Source organism: Triturus cristatus, chromosome 5_1, assembly GCF_964204655.1.
Source record: "Triturus cristatus chromosome 5_1, aTriCri1.1, whole genome shotgun sequence".
In the NCBI taxonomy this organism is placed as follows: domain Eukaryota; kingdom Metazoa; phylum Chordata; class Amphibia; order Caudata; family Salamandridae; genus Triturus; species Triturus cristatus.
The window spans coordinates 244,477,784-244,497,070 of NC_140587.1; positions in this window are offsets into that span (position 1 = coordinate 244,477,784).

Consider the following 19,287-nt stretch of genomic DNA (forward strand, 5'->3'; position numbering starts at 1 on the left):
CTTCATTTTCCTTATTCTTTTTGCTTGCAATTACATCACTCCTCTTTTTTTTCCTCCTCTCTACATCTTCATTACAGATATTCTCATTTCTCCTTTTACGAGAAACTACACGTTTCTCCAACACAGGATACTGACCTAAATGAGGAGCATAGCTTCTTCTTAATCTATTATACTCCTTTACACAGTTTGTATCAGCACTAACTTTTGAATCATCAAAGTCTATCATGAATAAACCTGATAATGTTTTCACTCGTGACAAAGCAACATATGCCATACCTTCTTTGAACACAGTTGAACCAATGTTCACAAATGCACAATCTACAGTCAATCCTTGAGACTTGTGAATAGTTACAGCATATGCTAGAGAAAACGGAAACTGCTTCCTACGTACATATAAGTCTTTCACAAGCATGAAACGAACTGTACAACGACAAATATCTTTAACTTCTTCTATCTGATCAAATTTTATTTTTAAACATTCAATTCCATCTTTTTTCTGATAATTAATAAAACCCACAACTCTTCCCATAGCTCCATTAACTAAACCTTTTTCAACATCCAAATTTCTCCTTAAAAATACTCTACAGTTCATGCAAACATATAGATTTTTTTCTAATCCAGCTGTTTTGGAAATCTTCTTCTCTAGTGAATCCAATTTATTTTTCAGTGTGCCTGTTAATGTGACAGTAATTCTTCCATCCTCAATTTTGTCCACTGCTTCCAATTTCCTGATATCTTCCTTTTCCAATTTCAAAAGCTCCTCATTGAATATTGAGCACTCACATAGAGTTGGCATTAAGCAGATGACACTTTTGTTTTCTGCAATGTTCTTGTATATCTTCTCTGCAACTATTTCTTCCTTTGGAAATAAATTATGTAGCAGCCGAGTCTGTAATGCTTTTTTGCCAGCTTCTGTGAGTAGTCCAATCCTGATATCTTTCAGAATACTTCCATATTCTTCATCGTTTGCTTGCCTCATATTAGTTGTAAGTTCCTTGTACTCAAAGAAGGACCAAATATTTGCATTACCGATGCTTCCCAATGACTTCTTCGTGTCTTCATGTGTCACAGTATTAAACACTGGTTGTCCTTTAACTGGAGTAAGTTGCAAAAGATCTCCAAAAACTATGACGTGTTTTCCTCCAAATAACACGTCATAGTCTGACTTCAGAATTTGCTGCATTCTTAAATGCACAAAGGCAAGCATTAAGTTCGATACCATGCTCACCTCATCAATAATGAGAACTTGCATCTTCTTCAATACTCTTGAAACTTCCAAGCATGCTTCTCCAGTTAGCTTGTTGTATTGTATTTTGTTCTCATGCTCCACTGGTAACATTAGCAAACAATGTAAAGTGATTCCTTTTATGTTATATGCTGCTAACCCAGTTGGAGCAGTAACCACACAAGACAAAGTAGAATCCGTTTTTTGCTGTAGGTAGCTTCTGATGACTTTTATAAGGAAACTTTTTCCAGTTCCAGCTTGTCCGCTTACATACATCCTGATTGGATGAAATGATGTGCATGAGCACTCTTTTTTTTCATGTAGAAATCCGTGATCAATTTTGTTTCTGATCTCTTCATAAATTTGTTGCTGCTCTTGATTCAGTTGTCTTTCCAAATTTTGTAAGTCTATAAATTCTTCTTGAGCTTGATTCGTAGCTGTTTCCACTTCATTCATGGCTATTGATGCTTCATTTTCAACGATTGGTTGTCCTAGGGGATCTTGACTGAGTGTTCCTGAACTTTGGCTGTCCTGAGAACTGTCTCTAGCTATTTCTGCTGCAATTGTAGTTTCCTGTTCAATTTCTTCATTTAACATTTGCAGATAAGTTGTGAATGTACTGCATTGTATGCTGTCTTTGCAAGCATTAAATGAATCTTCATAGCTTTGAAATTCTCCCAGTAGTTCATCCTCTGTACGCCATGGTTTAAACAGCTGTAAGCCAAGTAGTAAAATTCCTTTTTGTCAGTAGTGTCGCAACTCAGCTTCCGGTGATTTATCAAACTTCCTTTTGTTTGCTTCACCAAACATCCTTCCTCACCAATGACTTTATATTTTCCATTGTTGATGTCTTCTGCGGCTTTCCGTGAATAAATGTAGTTCTGCAGCACTTCATAGAGACACATGTTCTCCAGATGATGACTTCTCTTTGGGTAATATGTATCCAACATGTTTGATTTCAAAATATCTGTACTTTCTGGGTCATTCTCGGCCAAATATTCAATTTCTCCAACAGATTTCAGTACCCGATTTCTCATTGCTGCAAGGCCTAAACTTGCCCAAATTATTCTTCTTGATTTCGAGTAGAGACTTGCAGAAGATAACCTATCTGAACATTCGTAGGATCCAATTTCTCGATGCGATAACATCTTCAAACTGAAACTGTACAGCTTCTTACTGACAGTTTTCTCGTGAGAAATCTCTTCCCACATTTCCTTCAATTCTGTTTTTTCTGATTTCGTAATGTAAGACGTTACATATCGAGCAACAGCAATGGAATTGTCAGCTACATACTGTATATCCATGTTAGCGTCCCACATGGATAAAATCACTGGGTTGTAGTCATTTATATTTTTTGATTCTTCTTTTCTTTTAAGGTTGTAGGTATTCTTAGGTGATTTTCTTGTGATAGTATGTCTCACAGCTGACATAAAACTGTTAACTCTTCCTTTTGAAAGAACAGGTCTAGGAAATCCAAATCGACATTTAGTGTAGTATTTATCTTTGCTCTTGTATTTCCGTCGACAGTATTTTCCACACCGATGACTTTGGAAACGTAAAACTTGCTCCTTTAACTTTTTCTCTTCTGTGCTTTTTGGTATAGCACATGTTGCATATTCTTCAATGTAAGATAACACTGCTTCATCAGTATCTGTTCCAAACTTTGGGGCATCCTTGATCCACAACAGCATATGAATATGAGGAGCACCTCTTGCCTGGTACTCTTTTCTCCAAAAGAAATCCACTACTTCTCCTAGAGGTGGATTTTTTTTATTGCAGATGAAGGACATCATAGCCTCAAATCTATGATTGAAATATCTGCAAACATTAACCGGATCCAATGAGCACAGTTCTCCTGCTGTTTTGTATTCGATGTTTTTAATGTTTGAATTTGCCTCTCGTAGAAAATCCAGTAAATCATCCCAAGCGTACTCGGCACAGCTTAGGGTAAGGAACCATGTTGGTGTTCCTAAATTCCGTAACATGCATTTTAATTCACCATGGCGTCGGTACCAATATTCATTTGTCCCACGCTGACAAGCCATCAGATTGATCAGTTGTGTTTCCAAATGATCATCTCGGTGCTGCACTTTCTCCATAAAATCCTTAGCAGACACATTTTGCAAATGTACTCCACTTTTTAAAATGTGATTTACTGCATAAGACAGTGCAGACAAGTCGCTTTCAAATAAAAGATGGAACAAATAAGGAATACTTTGTCGAAATCTGGGATCTTCAGCATATAGTCTTGTAGTCCGATACTCAGAAGCTGGAATCTGTTCCGGACGTTCATCGTATCGTCCTCCTTTTCCTTTAGGAAACAGCTGGGGAAAACATTGAGCTTCCAAGCTCTCCTCCCATACACTCACGGGAGTTCCTTTTGCTTTCTTCATCTGAAATAGATCAATATTGTCTCCCATAACTTCTTTTGAATGAAGAGGATGTATGCTAAAATGTTCATACATTTCTTCTTCCTTTGACTTGTCCACTTTTTCAATTTGTCCAGTTGGTGTTTCTGTGTCTTCTTGTAAACCTTCTTCTTCTTCTTCTTCTATATAAATTGATTCATACCATTTGTTATTCCTTTTCAAATACAAATTTGCTCTTTGTACTTTCCGTACATCTACCAGCTCCTGCCAAATCTTCTTATTCTTTGTAGGTACACCATTAACCAGAATAATTAATGGTTCAGTTTCCAAAGTATCCGCATCAATAGTTTCCATATTTTTTTTCAAATCCAAGGGCAAATACACCACTCTACCTTTTAAACCTCTCAGTAAATCTGAAGGAGGTAATTTACCAGTTTTGGGCTCCATACGTACTATGGTCTGGAACGGATGAACACATTGAATGAGTATAGACTCATATGTATTTAATTCAGAAAGTTCAGCAGGAATAGCATCCAATTCTAAATTATTATGTACAGCTCTGGTCGGCATTCTATTTTCCTTTAACTTGTTGTAACAGTATTTACAAATACGCTGAACTGCACCCAATTCAAAACAATTTTCAAGAAATATATAGGTGGCAAAATCCTTCCACTTATAATTATCTTCATTTTCACTCTTTCTGTAGAGATCAACATACCTGGTTTGTTTTCTATAATGAGTTCTGCGGCAACAAATACAAGTTATATTTGGTCTTTCATTAGAGATTATTGCAAATTTTGTTATGTGATCATTAAATGTCTTACTTACAGAGGGTTCTACATTTTCTTCCACTTCTTCCTCATTTACTGTGTCCTTCTCTGCACTGTTTTGTTCAGGACCAAAGTAACAAAACTGAATTTCATCAACAACCTTCTCTACATCTGATACCGTTCCACGGAACAGAGCCCTATTCAATTCATCTACCTTTATTGCTGGACTTTTAGCAAAATACAACCGTCTCACAAACTTTCTCATTTCAGTATGATGAACAGCCAGCATCCTAAAATGATGGAAAACACTATTACACACTTTTCTAGATAGACAAGCCAGAGAATGACCCTGCAAACCAGTATTCTCTCTCACTCTGCATGGATCTAGACTTTGAAGCACCTTAATCTTCTGTTTCACACTTTTTTTGCTATATTCTCTTAGAAACTCACGAAATTTATCAATAGATTCCTGACGCAAAGTGCAAATACTACTACAATTCCAAGTGTACACTGGGGCTTTAGGACGTCTCCCCATAGCCTCATCCGCCATCACTTGTACCTCATCTCTTGGAACCATTATCTCCTTCTCCATTATGCAACCATTTTTCACTTCATAAGCACGACCTCTGGTGTCAACTGCATGCAGCAAACTATTACTTTGAAAATAGCTCTCTTCATTAAAAAAAGGTTCACTACTTGAACTATGCATCCATTTTCCTAAAAACACTTTACAAAAGTTTGTTCTGTTCACTACTCTTTTCCTTTTGCTATGTGATTTCAGTACATTAACCATTTTGTCTAATGTACGCATCCTATTCAAAATTAAAATGAATAGTTTCCTTTTTAATGCTAATGCCTTTGCTGCAATGGCTTCAATTTCTTTTTTTCTCTTAAAAAACTTTGCCTTTTGCTTATATTTCTTCACATCCTTTATCAAATTGGACATAACTCTCCTCTGAAACATTTTTCTACGTATCTCTTTAAACGCTGTTTTTCTGTTTAAGTTTATCTTTTGAGTTGCAGAAGGTATATTTGCATTAACTAAATTCTCAATTTTTTCCTGTCCTTTTCGATTCAAATCATTCTTTCCAGTACAGACATTTTGTACATTTTTCCTCATTTTGAATATGTTCCTTAGAAAATCTGTTTTTTTGCTTACCAGAAGATTTTTTCTTCTTCCCAACATGAGCATCTTCAACTAACTTAGGTCCTCCAGTTGTCTTCAAATATAGGTTTTTTTTCTGCTCTTTTTTTGCTCTGGATTTTGTAGGCATCTTAAATTTTGTTCACTGCTCTTCAGCAATACCTGAAAAAAACTAAAAAAAAATTCCTTTATTTTATTTAAATATATTACTACATTTGTTTTCACATTAGTCACAAAACGAAATTTCTTTGCCAATTTGAAAGCACACTTACTGCTCTTTTTTTTGGCAAGTGATAAACACTTTTACAGACTGACACATTATGAATCCACTTTTCAGATTTTTTACAAAGCACATGTCCAAACTGCTTTTTCAGACCAGCATCATTTCTAACCTGGGTGTCTGCCTACACTCCAGCAAGGGCAACCAGCCTTAGTGATGCTGAATGTATTTGCATTACTGACTGAAACCTCAAACCCCACTCGCTTGTGAATACTGTGCATGATTCCACATGGTAAGCAGCTACCTGTGTGCTAAGAGTCTGCTTCTGCACCAAAAAATGTCTCCCCCTTTCCATCTAATGCAACTTTGAAATCACCAGAGCAATACGCAATAAATCTATGCCTGTAATTCCTATTTGCACACAGAGTCATGTTTTCACATTAGTCACAAAACAAAATTTCTTTGCCAATTTGAAAGCACACTTACTGCTCTTTTTTTGGCAAGTGATAAACACTTTTACAGACTGACACATTATGAATCCACTTTTCAGATTTTTTACAGAGCGCATGTCCAAACTGCTTTTTCAGACCAGCATCATGTGTAACCTGGTTCTCTGCCTACACTCCAGCAAGGGCAACCAGCCTTAGTGATGCTGAATGTATTTGCATTACTGACTGAAACCTCAAACCCCACTCGCTTGTGAATACTGTGCATGATTCCACATGGTAAGCAGCTACCTGTGTGCTAAGAGTCTGCATCTGCACCAAAAAATGTCTCCCCCTTTCCATCTAATGCAACTGTGAAATCACCAGAGCAATACGCAATAAATCTCTGCCTGTAATTCCTTTTTGCACACAGAGTCATGTTTTCACATTAGTCACAAAACGAAATTTCTTTGCCAATTTGAAAGCACACTTACTGCTCTTTTTTTTGGCAAGTGATAAACACTTTTACAGACTGACACATTATGAATCCACTTTTCAGATTTTTTACAGAGCACAGGTCCAAACTGCTTTTTCAGACCAGCATCATGTGTAACCTGGGTGTCTGCCTACACTCCAGCAAGGGCAACCAGCCTTAGTGATGCTGAATGTATTTGCATTACTGACTGAAACCTCAAACCCCACTCGCTTGTGAATACTGTGCATGATTCCACATGGTAAGCAGCTACCTGTGTGCTAAGAGTCTGCTTCTGCACCAAAAAATGTCTCCCCCTTTCCATCTAATGCAACTGTGAAATCACCAGAGCAATATGCAATAAATCTATGCCTGTAATTCCTATTTGCACACAGAGTCATGTTTTCACATTAGTCACAAAACAAAATTTCTTTGCCAATTTGAAAGCACACTTACTGCTCTTTTTTTTGGCAAGTGATAAACACTTTTACAGACTGACACATTATGAATCCACTTTTCAGATTTTTTACAGAGCACATGTCCAAACTGCTTTTTCAGACCAGCATCATGTGTAACCTGGTTGTCTGCCTACACTCCAGCAAGGGCAACCAGCCTTAGTGATGCTGAATGTATTTGCATTACTGACTGAAACCTCAAACCCCACTCGCTTGTGAATACTGTGCATGATTCCACATGGTAAGCAGCTACCTGTGTGCTAAGAGTCTGCTTCTGCACCAAAAAATGTCTCCCCCTTTCCATCTAATGCAACTGTGAAATCTCCAGAGCAATACGCAATAAATCTCTGCCTGTAATTCCTATTTGCACACAGAGTCATGTTTTCACATTAGTCACAAAACGAAATTTCTTTGCCAATTTGAAAGCACACTTACTGCTCTTTTTTTTGGCAAGTGATAAACACTTTTACAGACTGACACATTATGAATCCACTTTTCAGATTTTTTACAAAGCACATGTCCAAACTGCTTTTTCAGACCAGCATCATGTGTAACCTGGGTGTCTGCCTACACTCCAGCAAGGGCAACCAGCCTTAGTGATGCTGAATGTATTTGCATTACTGACTGAAACCTCAAACCCCACTCGCTTGTGAATACTGTGCATGATTCCACATGGTAAGCAGCTACCTGTGTGCTAAGAGTCTGCATCTGCACCAAAAAATTTCTCCACCTTTCCATCTAATGCAACTGTGAAATCACCAGAGCAATACGCAATAAATCTATGCCTGTAATTCCTATTTGTACACAGAGTCATGTTTTCACATTAGTCACAAAACGAAATTTCTTTGCCAATTTGAAAGCACACTTACTGCTCTTTTTTTTGGCAAGTGATAAACACTTTTACAGACTGACACATTATGAATCCACTTTTCAGATTTTTTACAAAGCACATGTCCAAACTGCTTTTTCAGACCAGCATCATGTGTAACCTGGGTGTCTGCCTACACTCCAGCAAGGGCAACCAGCCTTAGTGATGCTGAATGTATTTGCATTACTGACTGAAACCTCAAACCCCACTCGCTTGTGAATACTGTGCATGATTCCACATGGTAAGCAGCTACCTGTGTGCTAAGAGTCTGCTTCTGCACCAAAAAATGTCTCCCCCTTTCCATCTAATGCAACTGTGAAATCACCAGAGCAATACGCAATAAATCTCTGACTGTAATTCCTTTTTGCACACAGAGTCATGTTTTCACATTAGTCACAAAACGAAATTTCTTTGCCAATTTGAAAGCACACTTACTGCTCTTTTTTTTGGCAAGTGATAAACACTTTTACAGACTGACACATTATGAATCCACTTTTCAGATTTTTTACAAAGCACATGTCCAAACTGCTTTTTCAGACCAGCATCATGTGTAACCTGGGTGTCTGCCTACACTCCAGCAAGGGCAACCAGCCTTAGTGATGCTGAATGTATTTGCATTACTGACTGAAACCTCAAACCCCACTCGCTTGTGAATACTGTGCATGATTCCACATGGTAAGCAGCTACCTGTGTGCTAAGAGTCTGCTTCTGCACCAAAAAATGTCTCCCCCTTTCCATCTAATGCAACTGTGAAATCACCAGAGAAATACGCAATAAATCTCTGCCTGTAATTCCTTTTTGCACACAGAGTCATGTTTTCACATTAGTCACAAAACGAAATTTCTTTGCCAATTTGAAAGCACACTTACTGCTCTTTTGTTTGGCAAGTGATAAACACTTTTACAGACTGACACATTAGGAATCCACTTTTCAGATTTTTTACAAAGCACATGTCCAAACTGCTTTTTCAGACCAGCATCATGTGTAACCTGGGTGTCTGCCTACACTCCAGCAAGGGCAACCAGCCTTAGTGATGCTGAATGTATTTGCATTACTGACTGAAACCTCAAACCCCACTCGCTTGTGAATACTGTGCATGATTCCACATGGTAAGCAGCTACCTGTGTGCTAAGAGTCTGCTTCTGCACCAAAAAATGTCTCCCCCTTTCCATCTAATGCAACTGTGAAATCACCAGAGCAATATGCAATAAATCTATGCCTGTAATTCCTATTTGCACACAGAGTCATGTTTTCACATTAGTCACAAAACAAAATTTCTTTGCCAATTTGAAAGCACACTTACTGCTCTTTTTTTTGGCAAGTGATAAACACTTTTACAGACTGACACATTATGAATCCACTTTTCAGATTTTTTACAGAGCACATGTCCAAACTGCTTTTTCAGACCAGCATCATGTGTAACCTGGTTGTCTGCCTACACTCCAGCAAGTGCAACCAGCCTTAGTGATGCTGAATGTATTTGCATTACTGAGTCCAACCTCAAAGCCTTAAACTATTCTTTTATTATACCAGTACACCTTAATTTATTGTGAAAACATAGTCCATATTATTTTACATGTTCCTCACATTTAAATTTCTCCCAAAACAGAAAATAATAAACACAACTTCAACAAAAAGAATTGCATTTCTATTATTCATTTCTTAATTTACCATATACATCCCCTCTCAGACTCTAAACTCACCTTTAAAATTAGTTAGTTGTGAAAGAAATGTGGCACTCAAACAGCAGATTATCAGAGCCAGGATCTCTGTTCTCTACACCTCTCTCCTCTCAGCAGAACCAGATAATGGCAAACTTTCCCTCTCTTTTTCCACACATATACATGTTAGTTTCAAATCTCTGTGCTTGCCCCTTTTTTTCAAATGTAATCACACATTTCTATTGGTTGAAAACCCAACCCTTTTCCAAAAGTACCCTTCCCCCAACTTGACTTCTGCCTAGTACCCTTCCCCCAACTTGACTTCTGCCTGCTACCATAGCAACAGCTCATGGAACACTGCTGTGTGGAGTCAGGTCAGAAGTTCGCCAAACAATGTTTCAATTCCAAAAAGCAAGAGTGCTTGACTTTTCAAACCTAACAGCAAATCCATAGTACTGTTCTTTGGTAACACATTTTTCTGTACCAATACAAAACATGCTTCTATTAATTTACACATACAGCCTAGTTTTTATTCTAGAATGGTATGAAACAGCCAATCAGTTCTTTTAAAAAAAAAAAAAATATGTATGCCTCCATTTCCAAACTGTCTTTCTTTTCATATTGCCATTCTACTGAAAGACACCTCCTGAGTGCATCCAGTTCTCCTTTGAAGATGTTCACAGTGTGGATTGTAGGGCACAGCTATGTCTTCTGGAGTGAAAAGTATGCAGAGAAAACAGATATGGTGAGAGACCTTGCTTTGCCAAATGTAGACATTAAATGGATTGGTCAGAGAGGGTTAAAGTGGCACCAATTGATGCCATTGGTGAAATCCTTCATGCACATCCAACACCCTGACCTCATAATAGTGCACTGTGGTGGCAATGACCTAGGCACTTTGACTGGGGTAGGTCTGGAAATGCTTATGAAGGACACCTTTGCACAACTGTTTTCACTTTTCCCTAAAACTGCCTTTGTGTTTTCTAACATATGCCAAAGGCAAAAATGGAACTGGTCCAATCATTTCTGTCCGCAGATTGACAAAGCAAGGAAGCACGTCAACAAATCTGTTTCTGCTTTCCTCCGTGACTATGGTATGGGTTCCATTTACCACAACAACTTGCGTTATGACATGCAAGACATTTATAGAGGAGATGGTGTACACTTCAATGATGAAGGGAACAGAGTCTTCCTCTTGAACCTTAGACTCTGCATCGGTACTTACTTCTAGGTACCACTAAAAAATCACTTAATAAACACAACGGCTCTTTTTAGAGCCCCCTAATATCTAAACACTTAAATCTGATTTTCATTTCTTTTTTTATTTTTTTTTTCTACTGTACGCTTACCGTACGCGTACCCCGTGATTTTTTTTAAAATCAATAAATGTTTTCTTTGTACTTTTCTGTCCTTCTTTGACCCCCTTACACATGTTAGGGGGTCTGTAACTCTCCTCCTTGCCCCCTTTTCTTGTTATCACTCTTTTTTTTCTGAGTGAAACACACGAAATGGCGGCCGCCGCTTCCTGGTTTCGACCGATTCGAATGTTTACTAAGATCTAAGAGCCAATCAGAATCGCGCTCGCGCACGCCACCGTACGCGTACGGTAAGCGTACCGTAAGCGCACCGTAAGCTGGCTCAGATATATATATTGATTTAAAGGCTATTTTCTCAGAATCTACTGAACAGATTTACACCAAACCAACAAAAGGCACTTCCTTGACCTGAGGACTACCTCTCTGCCAAATTTCAAGTAATTCTGTTCAGCCGTTCGGGCTGTAGCTGTGTCTAAAGGTCCTATGGAAAAATGCATGGGAAAAACGCGTTTTGGGACCCCCCTTTTATCTCAGCCCCCGCTTGACGAATCCCCCCGAGACTTTCAGGGAAGGAGCGGAGCGTAGCGCCCCACCTATTTTAAAAAATTCGCGAGGATTCGTCGACCGGCGCCAAAGTTATTCAAAATAGAATGTTGCGGATTTCCTATGGAAACGTGGTCCTAACTATAACTACCTACTGGCGACCGCCAGTAGGTAATATATATATATTCACTGAATACATATATGTATATATATATATTCACTTAAAAAACCATAGGTTTCACACATGTTATAGTTAGCTGGGCATTTCACTCGTGAAAAACCAATGAAATTCCCCCGTTATAGTTAGGTCAGATGACTATAACTCGCGCGACCGCCACTCTATCACAAGGATGATGTCGTCGGTGATGTCATGAGTAATGCCACTGACCATGTCATGACTGATGTAATATGTGACGTCATGAGCACTGGATTGCAGGCGCGTGAGTTATAGTTATCTGACCTAACTATAACGGGGGAATTTCATTGGTTTTTCACGAGTGAAATGCCCAGCTAACTATAACATGTGTGAAACCTATGGTTTTTCAAGTGAATTTGCAAGGTTTTTTAAATGCTAATTCCTAACTATAACGTGTGTGAAACCTAAGGTTTTTTCAGTGAATTTGTACGGTTTTTTAAATGCTAATTTATGTATTTATTTATTTTTTTAAAGTTTTTTCACCGTGCGCGTACCGTGCGCGCACCGTGCACTTCGCGCACCGTGCGTTACGTAGTTCGCGGAATTTTTCCGTTTCTACTGTGCGCGTACGCTACGCGCACTCCGCGATTTTTCGTAAAAAAATTTAAATACATTTTTGCCCTTGGGGGTCCTTCTAGGACCCCCTGACCAAGGCTAGGGGGTCAGGAACTGTCTAGCCTGCCCCCTTTTCACGTTATCCACCTTTGTTTTTCACCCCCTCAGACTGCGAATGACAAAATGGCGGCCGACACTTCCTGGTTTCGATCGATTCGAATGTTTACTAAGATCTAACAACCAATCAGAATCGCGCTCGCGCACGGCAGCGTGCGCGTACTGTAAGCTTACGGTACGCGCTCGGAGCGCGCCTATAGATATATATATTGATTTAAATGCTATTTTCTCAGGAAATACTGAACAGATTTACACCAGACCTGCAAAAGGCACATCCCTGACCTGAGGACTACCTCTCTGCCAAATTTCAAGTAATTCTGTTCAGCCGTTCGGGCTGCAGCTTGGACTAAAGGTCCTATGGAAAAATGCATGGGGAAAAGGCGTTTCGGGACCCCCCTTTTTTCTCAGCCCCTGCTTGACGAATCCCCCCGAGACTTTTAGGGAAGGAGCGGAGCGGAGCGCCCCACCTATTTTGAAAATTTCGTGAGGATTTGTCAACCGGCGCCAAAGTTATTCAAAATAGAATGTTGCGGATTTCCTATGGAAACACGGTCCTAACTATAACTATCTACTGGCGACCGCCAGTAGATAATATATATATATATATATATTCACTTAAAAAACCATAGGTTTCACACATGTTATAGTTAGGTGGATATTTCACGCTGCGTGTGGTGGTGAGGCTTCCCGTGAACATATCATTCTTAGTTTAGTGACTTCATGTGTTCGGTAGTGCCCGTAGCCTTTCCCGTTGTTTACTGCGAGCGGAATGCTGCGGTCGTGTAACCATGCATTACCATTTCTAGAGTGCACCAAATTCCATTGTAGCAACTCGGTGAAGTTCAGAGCACCTTTCTGGCAAGTACCAGAATGGAACGCGGTGGTGTGTTAACCACGCGTTGCCGTGTCTGGGTTGTCTTTCTTTTCAGCATTTATCCTAAGTACCAGAGTGGAACGTGGGGGTGTGTTAACCACGCTTTGCCGTGTCTGGGTTTTATTCTATTCAGCATTTATCCTAAGTACCAGAGCAAAATGCGGTGGTGTATTAACTACGCTTTGCCGAGTCTGGGTTTTCTTTCTATTCAGCATTTATCCTACGTACCAGAGAGGAACGCGGTGGTTTATTAACCATGCCTTGCCGTGTCTGCAATACAATCAGGATTACTTTGTTTCTTTTAGACTTTGTTGCTTCTTCAACAAGACTTTTGGGCATGAAGATATAACAATGGAACTTCATTATATCATTTTATTGGGAAGAGCGTTGTTTTTTGGTTCTCCTTGGGATTGAACTCCTGAGCTTGGGTAACTTCTTTGCTCCTCTTGGATTTGTACTATCATGCATATACTGTGTATGAAAACATTGGAATGTATGGGTATGCCTGAAGGAGATATGCTTTGATGATAGATACATACCAAGGTTTACTAACAGTGTAAATTCTCTGTTATAGATACCGTGAGTGACCGGAGAAAATATCCTAGTTGGTTTCAGTTTAAAGGAACTGCTGTCATTAAGCCAGGTACAAAAAGGACTTAGTGAGACTCTATGAGAGTAGTATTTTACATTCAGTGTTTATAACCTTGTTTTTGTTTTTAGTTTTTTTTCCCCCGCTGTTCCTTCCCTATCCTTTCCCTCGCCTGAGCGCTTGAATACTCTGTGGGTTTATTAGGGTGTTGGTGAGATCAGGAGGTGGACCCTTTCTTGCTTCAATTGGATTCTGCAGAGTAAACCTGACAGACCCCTCCCATTACCTCCGGTAAGTCCCACACGGCTGGATCGCTAAGTTCTCATAGCCGACCACGCCCCTTTTGCCCACCATTATGCAAATGCGCTCCCTGGTGCGTTCCTGGATGGGGATTAAAGTCCCCTTCAATGCTGGGGGTCCTTAGGGGCCAACTAGCCTACCTGACACCTCCAGTAAGCCCCTGATAGTGGGATTGCTGAGAGGTGGACACAGGTCACACCGCCTTTGTGCATCACCCTGCAATTGCACCTCCTGGTGCACTCTTGGTTGGGGGATAAAGTCCCCTTGCCTCCTGAGGGTCCCTGGGGGCCAACTAGCCATCCTGTTATCTCTAGTATGCCCCACACAGCTGTATTGCTGAGCGTGGTTCGATGCCCTGTCCCCTTTTTATACCACTCTGCAAACGCGCCTCCTGTAGCACTGCTGCTCGGGGGATGAAGACCATTTTAGTCCTGAGATCCTCAGGACACAAGAGGACCTCATCGTCCCACCAGCAGTGTGCCAAGAGGCGCATTTGCTGAGTGGTGTAAAAAGGGGCGTGGCCTCAGACCACCTCTCAGCAATCTGACTGTGTGGGACTTACTGGAGGTCCTTGGTGGGCTTGTTGGCCCCTAAGGACCCTTAAGATTGTAGGGAACCTAATCCCCTAACCTAGAATGCACCAGGAGGTGCGTTTGCAGAGTGGTGCAGGGAGGGGGAAGCTTTTTTTTTAATTAAATTTTTTGGGAAGGGTGGATGTGGCCTCCTTTCCCTTAATTATTTTTGGGCCCTGGGGACCCCATCTCCCAGGGCCTAAGACATAGTGTGTTTTTATTTAAACAATGGGAAGGGGGTGCGCTGCCCCCCTTCAGAGGCTGATCGGCCTCGGGGACCCCATCCCCCAGGGCATAGCCACATATTTTTATTTTTAATCTTTTTAATGGCGGGGCCACGCGGCCCCCCTCCTGAGGCCTTTATTGGCCCTGGGGACCCCATCCCCCTGGGCCTTGCCTCTTTGCCTTTTTGTTAAAATATCTTTTTAATGGCGGGGCCATGCCCCCCCTTCCCTGGGCCACTTTTGACCTGGGGACCCCATCCCTTGGTGCCGGCCCTCTCGTCTGGAACTGCGGCGGGAGCCCCAATGCCCCCACGGTCCCTGCCGGCTCCCCGTCTACTGCAGGAGCTGCCATTGCTTTTGGGCAAAGGAAGCTGCAAAAATGTTGCTTTGCTTCGTGGAAGCAAGAGCAGGTTTCCTACTTTCGCTTCCGCGAAGCAAAGCAGAATTTTGCCATGGCAGGGCGGAAGCACTGCTCCCGCCCTCTCATAGCAAATTGCAATGTCCCGGGGTGGGCCCCCCGGGACATTGCTGGAGCTGGCCCTGGGGGTTGGCGGTCCCCAGGGCCATAGAGGGCTCCAGGAAGGGGGCCGTGTGGCCCTCCTGCCTTCATATGCAATGCCCCAGGGAGGTGGCGGTCCCCGGGTGTCCGCAACGGACAACCAGCTTCTTTCAATTAGTGCCCTGGGGGTGGTGGTCCCCAGGGCATGTGGGGTGAATGTCCAGCTGGCTGAAGATACACAGCAACCGTACTAAATCTTGAAGTATCACCAAAGCGCTCTGGCATTGCCTTGGTGATACTTCAAGATTTAGTACGGTTGCTGTGTATCTTCAGCCAGCTGGACATTCACCACGTCACTGATTGTTCAGATCTTGATAGTCGACGATTTTCTGTAAGGTCCATTTGTTGATTATTTTTCTTACTTTCCTCTGAGTTTTCACATAACACATCCACTAAAATCAATATGGAGTGGTTCACTGTGGTTCAGGCTTTTGCTTTCGGGCTCAGGTTTCCTGTTGGTCTCTTCACATGTATGCCATCACACACTGGTTTAGCTTTTTTTACCTTTCCATTTTCTAACAATTGACACCCATTTTGTATGGGGTAGGACAAGTACAGGTGTGTTAGTACCACTCTGGTCATTATACGATGTATCTATTAACAAATGCAATAATTCTCAGTGTTTTCCATTGTAATACAGTCATCTGTTGCAACATGGTTTTCCTATTTTTCTTTTGAATACAGGTCCCTGAAGAAGGGATTATGTGAAAATCCCGAAATGCATTGGGCTTCATCAACCTCAATCGTCATTTTTTGTAACATTACAAATTTAATTTTGATAATATTGTGAGATATTTGTTGAGTTGCAATTTGCTTTTTACAGCACAATTGGTTTCTCTTTTGACTTTTAGTTGAAAATCTTTTCTATTTGTGATGTTTTTTGAAAAACAAACTCATGAAGTAAATGAGTATACATCATTAGCATGAAAAATTGCAATGTTTTCCTCTGGTTTATTTATACAAAAAATACTATTCAATTGCAGGTTTAGAGGATTATATTTATAAGCTACTCCTTAGCTGTGCCTCCGGTATACAGGTGTGTTGCATGGGAACACCTACACAACAGCCATGGAAGTGCCTCCCTGGTGCAGAGTAATACAATGCAGCGATTTTTGCAGCGTTGCATTACTCGAGATTTAGGAAGCCACAAAGCGTCACGCAGGGTAGCCTTGCGTGGCCTCATAAACTTTATTTTTAATTTGCATCACTATTGCACAACGTTGAGTGGTGCAAGAGTGATGCAAAGGGGCTCACAAATATGCCCTTCTGTTTTTTAAGCCGACTCTCTGGTTGGTAAAATAGGTGCTGCAGCCCTGAGGTGTGTTTCCTATACCATATATTAGATACTTTCAAGCAACTGCAATATGTAATTTAGGAATAAGCCAATTTAACCATGTTTTAATGAGAAACACAAGCACTTTACACCTTGTTAGCAGAGGTAAAGTGCACATAGTTCTAAGTTAAGCAAAAACAGTGTCCAGAAAAAGGCAAAAATTCTGAGGTGATCACACAGAAAAGACAGATTTCCATTCCATTTATAGCAGTGATGTCTTCCCTTTTACTTGAATAGTGCACCTTTGTCTAGACTTCTCTAGGTGTAAATAATGAAAACTCAATAACTGTGGAAACCAACAGTTATATGATAATTATTTTGCATGCGGTCAAGGTGATGCCTTGTACCCAAAAGGTGTCAAATGAATATTATTGGTAAGCTCAAGGGCTCTTCACACTCTGGAAGTCTCGATCTATCCTGTGAGTCACCATCTATCCGAAACACCAGTCGCTGAAGCTACTGACCAGTGTTTGTTTGTCTTCTTCTACTCCCACTCCCTGTCCCCTGTCCCATTCCCCCTGTGGATAATCACTCACATACTGTTTCTTCCAGGTGTGGAGGACTAGCTCATGGGGTGTGGGCATACAAGCTTCACTCCCGCGAACCCCTGGGTTTCAGGTGAGTGGTACTATTACTGGTCTGTCATACACTTCGTGCATTCCCACTAGACAGCCACAAACACAGGAAGGGCTGGGTGTGACAGAGAACTCATCTGCATTCAACTGCATTCTGACAGCCTTCCTGGGTAGAAACAGGAGAGGCGGCTCATCTGAATAGGCTGTGTCCTGCAGAAAGGGGAGAGATGGCTCACATTTACATCTGAATAGGCTGTGTCCTAGCCTCACACAAAGCATTTATTAACCTCGCCAGGGTTAGCCTGGCAGACAGGACTGGGTTAAAAGGGATCCTTGTGCACTTCAGGGAGTGCTTTTGAAGTCACCAACTACATCAAAGGCACTTTTGGGTATGAGTACTAGGTCTCTTAATCCCCTGATATCACACAATTCTGGATCTTGAACTGAACCTCTGTCAGAAGGACTGCTGTGTTTCTTAACCCCTTCAGCGCGGCACGGATTACCGCGCCGTGCTGAAGGTTCGTTGCGCGGGCGGGGCCGTGACGGAGCGGTTCCGTCATGCACACAGCGCGACCGACGCGCATGATGGAACCGCTCCGTCACACGCATCGAAGGGGTTAAAGCTCTCAACTGGACTGTTTTCCTGCCTTCCCTCAAAGTGAACTCCAAAGGCTTGTTGGCTTACCTCCTGTTCATTGAAGTCTCAGGAAAACAAAAGACTTCCTGTAATTCTGCTGGTGTTGCTGGACACTGTTGTTTGTGAGTCCTGCCCTTGCCTGGGGTGCCCCCTCCAAGTTCTGGGCCTTAGAAATGGGTTCTGCAGCTGCTTTCTACAAAAGACTTCCAATTCATCACTTACAGCTCCTGGGCCCGTCTTCAACTGACTCCTGACCCCCAAGAGGTGCCTCTGCAGTGATGGGTCCTTGAAAGTGATGTTTGGCTCTTCGTGAACATGCCCGTTCACACTGGGACTGTGCCTTTCGCTGGAAGGTTCAGTGAAAGCCGCCGCAACATTATCTGCTCGCCCTGAAAGCATCGCCAACTGTGAGGTCCCATCTGCTGTTCAACGCCCAGCTGACTCTTCGCACCCACACAATGATTGCTAGCGATGCTCCCAGCGACCATCTGCCACAAAAACGGGTCTCTTGGATCAGCTTGGGAAGGTAAACCTTCAGCAGGACCTCTTTGGAACTGTATCCAACCTGTGTTCCATCGCGGTCGGCCTGAACTTTGGGTTTACCCCGGTCTAGCGCTCCCTAAAGTAACCTTTTAGTGCTATTGACTTCTAAGCACCGTTTTAACCTTTAAAAATTCCTAACTCGACTTCTACTGATTGGAGTTTTGTCATTTTGGTCTTATTTTGCTCAGATAAAAGTGCTCTATTGTCTAAACCTGTGTGGAGTCTTTTTGTGGTGTATTCATTGTGTTACTGTGTGTGTGTGTTGCACAAATCACAATTACTTTACACATTGTCTCTTTAGATAAGCCAGACTGCTCTGTTCCAAGCTACCGGGGGAAGCACAGGTTATCTTTTAGTGTGTATCTAGCTTACCCTGACTAGAGTGGTGGCTCCTGCCTGGCCTAGAGGCATACCTCAGCCAACCAGAGATCCCATTTCTAATAGTGTCCCCTCGTTGATCATCCTCTGAAATCAATTTACAATCTACTTCACACAATACGCAATGTGTAATAAATGCTTGGCCATATAAGTTACCAAACTGTGAAATACAAGAATTGCCAAAGTGCATGTTATTCAGTCAATGCAGGGAAAAATGAGGAATATGAGATTGGAGTGAGGGTCAGAGAGGCATTTTAGGATGTCTCTAACAGACTAAGATAAAGGCCAGGCATGTGGCAACCAGCATAGCAAAATTGGCAATCACTGTCACAGCTTGTCGGCCACATTTATATTCAAACCTGCAAGT